We start from the raw sequence: 12,475 nt of genomic DNA, 5'->3' as shown, positions 1-12,475 counted from the left end.
TCATCCGCAGACTCAACTCTAATTCCCTTACCCTTGTCGTTTTTCAGCTTAAGGCAATCCCTTCTAAGATGCCCCCTCTTGCCACAACTCCAACAGACAACACCACCAGTCCTAGACTGACTTTGTCTATTCGAGTTCATACTACTCCTGCTAACACGTGTACCAGTTCTTCCTCTATTTTCACCTACTAAAGCAGCAGATACATGTTCGCCAGATTCTCTTCTACGGATGTCTTCACTCAGAATTAAATCTCGAACACCATCAAACGTCAAACTTGTCGACCCAGAGGAATTACTAACAGCAGTAACAGTAGTATTCCAACTATCAGGCAATGAAGATAATAGGATCAAAGCACGTACCTCATCTTCAAAGTCAATATCAACTGAACTCAATTGACTAACGATCATATTGAATTCATTAATATGATCAGCAACTGACGCACCTTCGCTCATCTTCAAATTAAACAGACGTCGCATCAAATAGACTTTGTTGATCGCAGAGGGCTTCTCGTACATGTCCGACAGGGCTTTCATCAAACCCGTAGTAGTCTTCTCATTCACGATGTTAAACGCGACGTTACGAGCCAACGTTAGCCGAATAACACCCAAAGCTCGTCTATCCAGCAATTCCCAATCAGCTTGCTTCATCGTCTCTGGCTTCTCCCCAGACAAGGGCAAGTGCAGTTTCATCTGATATAGATGATCCTCAATCTGCATTTTCCAGAAACCAAAATCCTTCCCATCAAATCTGTCAATTTTCACTTTTCCTTCTTTTGTCGCCATCGATTCGCTTCAAGTTAAGCAAGCCTAGCTCTGGTACCAATTGTTGCGGAAGCCAAGCGATTGAACAATAAAATTGACATAATAAGAAAATAAATCGAACACCAGATTTACGTGGTTCGGTCGTAGTGACCTACGTCCACGGGGAGAGCAGCACGAAATTCCACTATAGATCAAGCGATACAACGGAGATTACAATCACACTCAAGTCACTCAAACACTCTCGGTGTTTCCCAAGCCCCAATTACACCCAATAACTCACGCAGTGTTTAGCCAACAATTCCTCACGAAATAATCTCTCAATCTCACGAAGGAATTATACACAAATCTTATCACAAGATTTACTCAGCTTGAACACAAAATTATTGATGTAATTGCACGAACAAAACCAATGCCAAGCGCTCGCGTGAAGAACGGCGCTTCAAGACTCTTCACGTCTTCAACTGCGCACACCAACAATGACGCTCTTCAAGCACTCACGGAAGCGGCGCTTCTATTTGTCTCTGTGCCTCTCTTAAGCCACCCCGCAGTTCCACAATCAATATTATATACCCCAAGAAAAGAATATGCAGTGGCCGACTCCAGCTTTGAAAAAAAGGAAACCATGCAATCCGAATGGGCGGTCAACAAAGTCAACTTTCCTCTTCTTCTTTTCTTTGACCGACTTGAGCATAAATCAGGAAAGTAGATTATTTTCCTTTGACCCAATTTTGCTTCATTCGTGGGAATATTTCCTTTTCCACAAGATACGTAAATTGAGGTCTGAAACTTGCTTGATTCAAGACATCCACAAATAATAATTCATCTCATATCGGGTTTTGTTCGCGGACTCAAACTCGAGACATATTTTAACAAGCCAGATGATCTCTAAACCTCCTGTCGCACTCCAAGATCTCCATCAGCCCGTTCAAGCATCGCTGCGAGTCAGCGTAGTTGTTCATGAACACGGCGAGGGAAACCCTAGTCGAGTAGCTTGGGCTCCATTAAACCCGGTTTCCACTTTTTCATTGTCCCTGAAATAGTAGATCCCCCAGCACGTGGAAGAGGTCCTCGCCTTTGAAGCTCACAAACACGTCATGCTTCTATCGATGAATTAAAGCAAAAGACAGAATGCATCGCTTGATTTCATCAGGTTCCTTGAGGACAATGCATGATTGAGTGAAAGACTGCGAAAGAGGTAGAAATTTTTCCTCGCAGGGGATGTGCATATGTTACAGAGAGGACGTGGAAACTTGTAAAATTTGGATAGGTGTGACGATCCATTGGTAAGAACATTATGTTTAGAGCATGTGGACAGCCGCGAAAAGCCACGAAGTTAAGCGACGTGACGAGAAATTAGTCGATGTTATAGATTACTTCTCTTAAATAAGATAGGATGTTGAACTAAATTGGCGGCAAGGCAAATCGAAAGATGCTGATGAAATTAGAACCACGAGTTAACGTAGTTAAGTAGTTATAGAAGGACAAATCCGTTTGCACGTTTTGATCAAATCTATGAATGGATAACCTACTTTTAAAACAATAAGGACCGGAACAAGATATGTCTATTTAATTGCTTGTACAATTTCTCATAGGACCAACCAAAATTTTGTTTGCTACTTTATAAAACTAACAAATGATGCCCATCCAATGAATTTTCGAATTAGCGAAACTTGAGAGACCTAAAAAATGATGCCCGTGTTAGAAAATTTTCCCAATATGGAAGTTTGAGGATATCTTTTTCCTATATTGGAAAAATGTGGAATTGTGATTGGTCCTATTGGACTGAACCGTTGTTACATCTTCTGATCAATTTTAATTAGGTAAGTCTAGTTGGATGGATAAGTTTGACTAACTGTGATGCTATTCTTGAATCCTAACTCTCTCAAGACTTCACAATCTCCTCCTCTTCTCTCCACCGAGATCCAATCTCTGAACCCTAGTGCATCGACTAGTTTTCCGGAACTTCTATCCTCTCCCAAGTCTCTACATCTGCATGATCCAACGTTGATCCCATCGAATTTTCAAGGATGGTAGGGACAAGGAGAGAGCATGCTCATGGTACTGTCACTGACATTTTCAACTTCGAATGTGCTTCCCTGGTTGTGATGAAGATCGGCCATGGCGATGAACAGTCACTCACAGTTCCGCGAGTAGGGGGCTTTGTGGTCAATCTCTATGTGCAGGCCGTAACTCACATCATGATGACCACGTGCGGCGTGAGTGACCTGCAATGGCCACTTTCGAGAGACTCCATGGTGATTCGAGTTGGAGAGAGGAGCTTTGCATTTGTGATAACAGGGCTTCTGTATGGCCTCCAGCTTCCTCCAGTCTGTGATGAAGACATGGTGGACACTCTTGAGAGGGTTTTCATCAAGTTTGGCGGCTACACTGGCCTCGACAATGGAGAAAATGGTAGAAATTCGCCCTTGCCTAACTTCCATCTTTTGCATTTTCAGACTCAATTTTAATTTTCTTGAGTACGGGTGGTAGATGCGCACTTTTCGTTGAAATGGATTTCCTTAATACCGGGCAAATTCATCGTTGAAGAAACTCGAGTGCCATTAAATAGATTTTCCGCAAGACATGAGATCGGACGATATTAACAGTGTTAGGGAATTGAACACGTGTTGTGAGTATCCATTCCTTAACGGTTGAGCTGGTTCGCAGGATTTTTTGTTGTCGAAGTTGGTGAAAATTAAAGTCATGAAAGGAGAAGGAAGAACTCGGAGCCTTGAAATTGCCGAAAACCTCGCAACGAATTGTAATAAAATTGATTATAATTTTTTAATTTGCTTTCCATTTTTGATGTTTGGACTTTCTTGACATATAAATTATAGTACATCCTCTAAATATTTATTACGTACTCATAAATGTTGAATTATCTCATATCGCTTGACTATAGGGTTATATATTCTTTATTTGCAAGTGCTTTATCAGTTTAGATTTTCTGGTTGGAATTTCTACAATAGATATGACATACTTGGATATAAGGACTCTAATTCTAACAGGTTATCCATGTCTTGACCACGAACCAACTTTCTGGGCAACAGTACAGCCGGTTATTGAGAGCATGGCCCGTGCGAAGCTTGGAAATAATTGGCGACAGATGGAAGGGAATGAGGCAACGAGCTTGTCAAAGGTTGTCAGAACATCCGCAACAACCAAGATAGTAAGCAACGCTATTCTCACTGGCTTCTTAAAACCCATGTACGTAGAAATATTCATCGTGAAGATGGAGGATGAGAGAAAGAGGGACAGAGATTCTGAGGATGCGTTTTCTTCCATTTTAGCCATTACGGATATCGTTAATTCCTTTGGGACGGTTCGAGAAATTACAGTTGACGATCCACGAGTTCCTAAGGATGCTCGCAGAGGTGATGGCTTAGAGACGACGTCACGAATTAAATTTTGGAAGTTGAATCAGCTTGGCATCGCACTTTTCTTGCGTGATAAATCGAAATTGGTCTGCTAGTCCAATTTGAGATTTAGTGATGAATATGGCAGGAAATTATGTCCGAACATCAATGCATTGTGGTCAAACAAGTATTTTCATTCATGCAATTTATGTTTATTAGTAGGGAATCAATATTTTTCGTGCTGATTAACCAACTTTTATGTAATGAGATTTCGATTCGAAGATGTTTTTTTTTATCAATTAATTCAATTGCTCTCTAATTGCTTTTTCCCTATACCAGGATTCTACCATAGTAATTGATCACATATAAGAATCTGTTTTAGATTATGCATTTCATGACACGCCAAGTCTCAATTGAATCTTCGGACAGGATTGGCCGGTTTTCTTCTGTCACCATGGAGAGCTTTCTTTTTACACTAACCTTTTGGTAGTTTTCTCTGTGCCCTATCTCCCACCTTAAACCTTTTTTCCGCCATCTAACTCTACTGATGTCTCCTAACCCTTTTGCTCTGCTGTACCAGCTCCTTTCAACCTCTTTTCTTACCCCTGTTTTTGTCCTAGCACAATGAATGACCGAGAAAAGCTTGCTGCTCTTTGTAAAGAAATGAGCAATCTTTGACCTGAAATGCAAGCCAGACAAATGGATGATTCTTTGTCGGATCAATCTATCAGAAACCGTGAACTTACTCTTGTTAAGTAACTTTTTGCCAGCCCCACTCTCGACTTTCATGCCTTCCAGTCTACCATGAAAAAGGTGTGGAAGTTGGAAAACTTATCTCCCAATTTGTTAGACTTCTTTTTGCATTCTAGTTCTCTAATGAAAGAGCGGAGAAACGTATCGATGATGCAACACCATGGTCTTTTGCTAATTATCTTCGTGTCGTGAAATGGAGGGAACCATGTGCATTTGATTACTGCCCCTTCTAGCTTCAGCTCCAAGGTTTACCTGTGGACTGGTTCTCCGAAGAGTTGGTAGAAAAACTACTTTCTCAGTTTGTGACGGTGTTAACGGTGGATACTAGTTATTATTTGAGAAACTTTGCTCGAATTAGGGTTAATCTGGATATATCAAAGCAACTTAAGACTGAACCTTCAGCCACGAAAGACAAAGCGATTGTTTGGATAGATGTTAGATAAGAACTCTGCCACGTTAATGTTATTCATGTGGTCGTATTGGTCATTACCAGAAAAATGGTGATCACGGAATCCCCACTACTAATTGGGAAGAATCATCCATCTTTGGGCCCTAATTAAAAGTCAAATCATCTTATTAAAATCCCTATTGGAGGAAAATATATGCAAAAGAAACTCCAAAAAAACAATGTTGAAGGTGTTGATACATTGGATTTGCAGATATTCCTTTTGTGGATGAAGGTCAAGGTGCTGCAATGGCGGATTATCCCTATTGATCCCTGTAAGCAGCATGTCGACCCTCTTCAGTGACAATCACAGTAGAAGGAGGGACGCTACAGATCTGCAGTGTAGACAATCAATAATGTAAGTGTATGTCAGCACAAAGACAGAGCGAAAGATGTAATTCTTGGAGAAGGAAAAATGAAACAGTAGAAAGAAAAAAAGACTGATTTGAGCCCTATGGCTCTAAGGCCCAAAAAGCTCTTTCTCTGGATGAGACCGTCCTACTAAATACTCCCAGTTCATATGGAATCTACCTTCAATGTTCAGGCTCTGATGACTAGTCCAAATAAGCCACGAAAAAATCCATGAAGCTCCTGAGTTGGAACTATCAGGGGCTGGGTAATTCCCGGACAGTCGAAGCTCTACAGGGTCTTCGAACCCAAGAAAGGCCCACCATCATTTTCCTCACGGAAACGGAGCAATCAAGGTGTTATGGAACTGGGGAAAAGACTAGGTTTATGTTTTGGAATTGCCTCATAGAGGTTTATCAAGGGGGATTGCTCTCTTTTGGAAAGGTGATGTTCAGGTGGAGGTAATGGCAACCATTAGTAACTTCAATGTGGACAAGCAGCCAACTATCACAGCAATCGCGGCTCACTTTTTTTATTTTTGGTAAGGCAATCGCGGCTCACTTTTGTCTCTGCAAACTCCGTTTTTGAGGAATGCCAGATCCTATGAGATAAACTTCGGAGTATCTTCTCTTCCGTTTTAGAGCTTGTACCCACTTCCTTTTCAGCCATCATATTGACCCTATTATCTCATGTCAAACAATAGTTTTGAAAAAGCCCAAATTGCAAAAGAAACTAGAAGCCCAACCTTCAAATAAGGTATCCCATTTTGACAGATTTCCCAATTTAATGTTTCCTAATTTAAGTTTACCTAATTTTATGTTTCCTAGTTTAATATTTCCAAGTTTAATGTTTCCAACTTTGATGTTTCCTGATCTAGTGTCCTAGGCCCTTTATAAATAAGAGGAGAACTCTTGGTTGTATACATGTAATTTTGTGAGTTAATAATACATGAAACGAAGCACGAGTTGGAATCCGAGTGAGTAACTACATTGGCAAATCGTCATAAGTTTTAAGACTAAATTGGTCAAATTAAAGAATAAATGACTGAATTAGCTGCCACACAAGGCATTCATATATATATATATATTAATAAACATGACACATCGTATGAGCTTAATTTTATTGATTGTCTATTCAAGTAGACTTTCGTTTCTTACTATTTTGAATCTTGCAACTCGCGCACTTTCACTTCCTTTTAATCCCAAAACAAATAAAAAAAAAACTTTCACGAGGACTCTAAAGACTCTAAGATTCTCACAAGTTATCCATATCCTGAAAACAAACCAACGTTTTGGGTAACAGTACAACCGGTCATTGAGAGCATTGCGCGTGGGAAGCTGGGAAAGAACTGGCGATTGATGGAAGGGAATGAAGCAACAAGCTTGTCAAAGGTTGTTAGAACATCAACGCCCACCAAGACAGTAAGCAATGCTATCATCGCCGGCTTCTTAAAGCCTGCGCACGTAGACATCTCCGTCCTGAAGGTGGAGGATCGAAACGAGAGGTACACAAATTCTGAGGAAGCATTTTCTTCCATTTCAGCCATAATCGACATCGTTAATTCCTTGTAGACGGTCTGGAAAATTACAGTCGGCAATTGACAAGCTATTGAGGATGCTGAGAGAGAAGATGGTCCGGTGAAGACTTCACACATTAAATTATGGAAGTTGAACCAGCTTGGCCTTTCCTTTTTCCTGCATCGAAAATCCAAATTCCTTTGCTAAACCAATTGAGATTTAGTGATGAATATGGAAGGAAATGGAAACAGTCAAATAAGTATATTCATTTATGCAACTATGTTTTTTAGTAGAAAATTAGTAGGTTTTTAGTGCTGCTTAACATAATTTTATGTGATTGCTCTTGAATTATTTTTTCGCCCTGCACTAGGATTTAATCATGTTAATGATCGATCTAACGCAAAATGCCCGAAACATCCCAAAATAACTTGCATATTATTATTTTTTTGGCTGTGTGTGGTCGTCTGGACATTTTTGTCGAATATGATAAGGTCGAATAAATTAAAAGTTGGATAGGATATTGGTGCGATTTGTAATATCTAATACAATAGTTAGTAAATGTTTGGATATAATATGGATATAACACAAATTCTTGTCTCCCTAAACCCTTCAACTTTATATTGTCATCAATCCGACGTTGCCGTTGCCTTCTGCCGACACTTGTCAAGCCGCATTGACATTGCCTCACCTCGTCATGCCATCACTTATTGTTGTATCGTGCTCCCTATAGTCATCCAATCAACAACTCATGGCGCCCAGTCGGCCACCATCTCTGTCCCATCTTCATCCTTGACATTGCGACCCTTGCAGCCTCGAGCATGTTAGATGGTGTCATCGGCCTTGGGCAACACCAGATGATCTCTGAACCTCATGTTACACTCCAAGATCTCCACCAGCCCATTCAAGCTTCACCGTGAGTCGACATAGTTGTCGATGAACACGACGAGGGAAACCCTCGTTGCCCAAGATCATTAAAGTGCAAAAAATACTAACCAAGGTAGTCTTAAAACCATCAAATAAAAATTTTCTCTTTTCAGGCCTTACTTTTCCCCATTTTTACTTTGATCAATTGTCGAGAAAATTACCAAAAGCGTCCTAAATCTATGGCACTTGTGTCAATTCAATCTTAACCCTTTTAATTATTTCAATTGAGTTTTAAACCTCTTCACATTTTGCCAATTCAATCCATCCGGTCTATTTTGGCCAGAAATCACTTATGTGGACGCTGATCATCCTATGTGGCATCCTACATGGCACAACCAGAACTTTCGTAGATGAATTTTAATATTTCTTTAATTTTTTAAATATATTTTTCTTTTTTTGTTTTTTTTTTGTTTACTTTTTCTTTTTTTCCTTGGACTTAGGGTCAACAAGGGATGTCACAGCCTCGCCGGTCCATATTGGGCAAGGGCAGCGTGGCACTCGCCTGGCCAAATCTAGCAAGGGCATTAGCGAGGGACATGACACCCTTGCCTAGTGTTGGCGAGGGATTCTCGGCCCTTGCTAGTGGCCGGTGAGGCTTGGGTGGGGATCGCTGGCCCTAAGTCTAGGGAAAAAAGAGAAAGTAAAGAAAAGAAAAGAGAAAAGAATAAAATTATAAAAAAAATATTAAAATATTATTAAAAAATATTTAGGTCTGCGTTGGCTCTGCCACATAGGACGACTAAAATCCACATTAGAGATTTCGCCAAAATTGGCTGGATAGACTTAATTGGCAAAACGTTAAAAGGTTTAGAACTCAATTTACACAATTAAAAGGTTTAGGAGAATTAGCACAAATGCAATGGGTTTAAGACTTTTTTGGTAATTCTCCCCTAATTTTCTTATGGACAAATCAAACATATTCCAAAGCAAAATTGCAAGCTACACCCTACATTAAAAAAATCAAACCACGAATATCATCAAACAATACCAACTATATCCAATACCATCTTCACTGATTCAATTGCAATGGTAACAAAGTCAAACCCGCAAGTGTTGGTATGAGCTTGAGACTAGGCCAACCCGTAAATTTTAATTCTATACACTGTCCACAACAACATTTATATTGCGAATCCGAGCAAAGGCATTGGGTGAATCTAGGTGAAGGTGTCTGGCAAGCGTCGAAGTCAAATGTGGAGCAAAATTTGAGATCAATTTGGGGAAGATCTCAATTGGGGTTCCTGGGGTGATATGGGTGAGATCGATTGAATTTGAGGCGAGAAGGTCACCACATTACATTGTTTTAGGGGACTCAAATTTTTTTAATGGAAACGAAGTTGTTTTTCAGAGAGGGAAATTATTTCGTTTTGTTTTCCAGCGTCCATGTTACCGCCAACCATGCCATGAAGGATAACCAGTGCTAACTAGGTATCCACTTCAGACTTTTCCGACCAAAATTGGCTGGACGGACTCAATTGGAAAATTTACAAAAGGCTTAAGACTAAATTGATCAAATTAAAAAGTTTAGGACTAAATTAGCATCCGCACGAAAATTTTAAGACATTTAGGTAATTTTCCCAATTTGTAAGGGGTCGAAGAAAATTAGAACCACGAGTCAATGAAGTCTAGTAATTATAGAAGGGCAAATCTTTTTGCACATTTGGATAATCTATGAGACAACCTACTTATAAACAAAGGACTAAAACAATATATGTGTCTATGTAATTGCTTATCCAATTTTTCATAGGATAAAGCAAAACTTTGTTTTGCGTACTTTACAATAGTAACAATGATGCCCATCCTATGAATTTTCTAATTAGGGAATTAGAGAGATGTAAACATGATGCCCATTATAGGAATTATCTAAGGGAGATGCTAGCCTAACGCTCCCCGTCATCCGATGATGACGGTGGATGTCATCCGATGATGACGGTGGATTGTGGGCCGCAATTTCCATTCAAAGGAATGCGCAACCGATTGGACTTTTGTTGGAATCTAAATATATACATTATTATATTTGCTAACCTTCATTAATTCAACAAGGAAGCTAGATAAAACAACAATAAATATCGCGAAATGAAGGTTTTGGTTTTTTATTTTAATAAAATTATATCACCGTTGTCCCTTTATTGTCCGTTAATCAAAATCATCATTCCATCTTTTTTTTTTCTTAAAAAGAAAACGTCCCTCAACTTTTTAGAAAATGTCAATGTATAGTCCTTCAATTATACATTTTCTCTTACTGGTTGAATTTTGTTGACATTGATTGCAGAATTAATGACATAGACGCTAGTAAATACACGCGTCGCACGAGAATATACGTGTCATATAGTGATTCGTTGAATATTATTATGAGCAAAAAAGGCGCCACATCAAACAATATATGAGAAAACAAAATTGAGAGAGAGATGGAGGTACATCGTGGCTGCCATAGCCGCGAACTCAAGCTCTAAGCTTGCGGCAGCCATGGTCATGGCGGCCACAAACATTGGAGTTTCGAGTTGCGAAGCTCGAGGCATTGCTGTTCGATATAAGTTCGCATTTATGGAAGCTCAATTGGCGGTCCTTAGTGTTTATGAATCATAATTTTTGTATAGTAGTGGATGTTTTGTGGGTTTTCTTCAAGTTTATAATTTCTCTTATTTTGTTTTTATTAAACTCACATTTAAGAAATCTTACTTAGAGGGATTAAAGGGGAAAAGTGTCAAAAAAGTCATAAACCTTTTGCATTGATACCGATTGAGTCCTAAACATTTTTTTGGTGCCAATTGAGTCATAAATCTTTTATTTTTGTGCCAATTTAGTCCTTTCAGCTAATTTTGGCCGGATTTTGCTGACGTGGATGCCGACGCTGACGTGTACAACTTTTAATAATGTTTTAATATTTTTTGATTTTTTATGTAGATTTTCCTTTGTTTCTTTTTGTCGCGACCGACATCTCCCTCAGCTTTTTTTTGAATAACATGCAAAAGAAGGTGGTTTCGCCTGGTACGTGCTAAGTCTAGGTTCGGGACTTAACTCGGGCTCTCCCAAGCCCATACCATATCGTGACTTAGGGTTTAAGTTTTTTAACATGCAAGTGGTTTATATCAAGGAGTCGCCACTAATCGATTTGGGGTGGGTCGATTAGAAACCCAAATAGGGTGATGGGAGGATCACCTTATTCCTGCGAACTAGAAATTAAATGAGTTCCGGGACTTGGTTACACTAGTTGGATAACTAATGCCATTTCGGTACCATTCTACCCTGTTCATTTCTGAAAATATTTATCAGGCAGTTTGGATTGATTTTAGGACCTTTCTCCTAACATGTGAGGTGATCAAGCGAGTGCGTAATCAGAAACGATTAGCAGTCAAAACAGATATGCAGCCTTAGGTTCTAACCCTAATTAAGTCAGATGACATTCAAAACACAACAGTTCGTGCAATTGTATTTTAATTAAAAATATGCATAATAATAACGCAACGGTAATAAAAATAACATGCAGAACACTACCACGCAACCTCATAGGTTTGTCTAATTTAAACATGGCAATTTATACAATTATAACAACATTGCATAATAATACCACAATAAATTAAAACAACAAATATACCACATAATTTTTTTTAAAAAAAATTTCGAAAATATATATAATAGTACGGAAGAAAAAAAAATAAAAAAAATTTAAAATTTTTTTAAATTTTCTTTCTTTATAAAAAATAAAATAAAATAAAAATATTAATATAATATCAAACCAGGTCGGGTCGCGGATCCGGGCAGGGTCGGAACCGACCCGGGTCAACGGATCCGACCCAGGGCGTTGACCCGGGTCGGATCAGCCGATCCGGGTCGGTCGAAACCGACCCGGGTCAACGGATCCGACCCAGGGCGTTGACCCGGGTCGGATCGGCTGATCCGGGTCGGGCATCGGAATCGGATCCGGTCAGGACCGACCCGGATCCGTGAAACCGACCCGAATCGACTGATTCAGATCGGGTAATCGGATCCGGTTCGGATCTGATCGATCCGAGCCAATGAACCAGCCGGTTCGACCGGTCTTCGCACCTCAGATGCCGAGGGGCCACTGACCGGACGAAATTCCGGCGATTCGCCTGCTGTTTCGTCTGGCTAGTGACACCAATCTCTTCAGCACATCAAGCTGAAGAGAACCCAGCACCTGGTCGCCGGAAAACCGATCGGAACGGTCGCCGGCCGAGCTCCGACCGGGGCTCGTTTGAGCCCAAACGTCGGTCGGAGTTTGGCCGGCGGACCCAGGTCGTAATTTGATCTTACCCGGCCTCCAGTGGTCAGCCTAGAGCTTCCCCAGGGTCACTCAGCCTCCGGCCAGCCTCGACATCACCGACCGGAGCTCAAACAAAACGAGCCTCTATT

Source organism: Syzygium oleosum, unplaced genomic scaffold (assembly GCF_021117445.2).
Source record: "Syzygium oleosum isolate NSW1041296 unplaced genomic scaffold, Sole_v2.1 Sole_v2.57, whole genome shotgun sequence".
NCBI classification, from domain to species: domain Eukaryota; kingdom Viridiplantae; phylum Streptophyta; class Magnoliopsida; order Myrtales; family Myrtaceae; genus Syzygium; species Syzygium oleosum.
The sequence above is the reverse complement of the archived record's forward strand: the minus strand, read 5'-3'. Positions refer to the sequence as shown.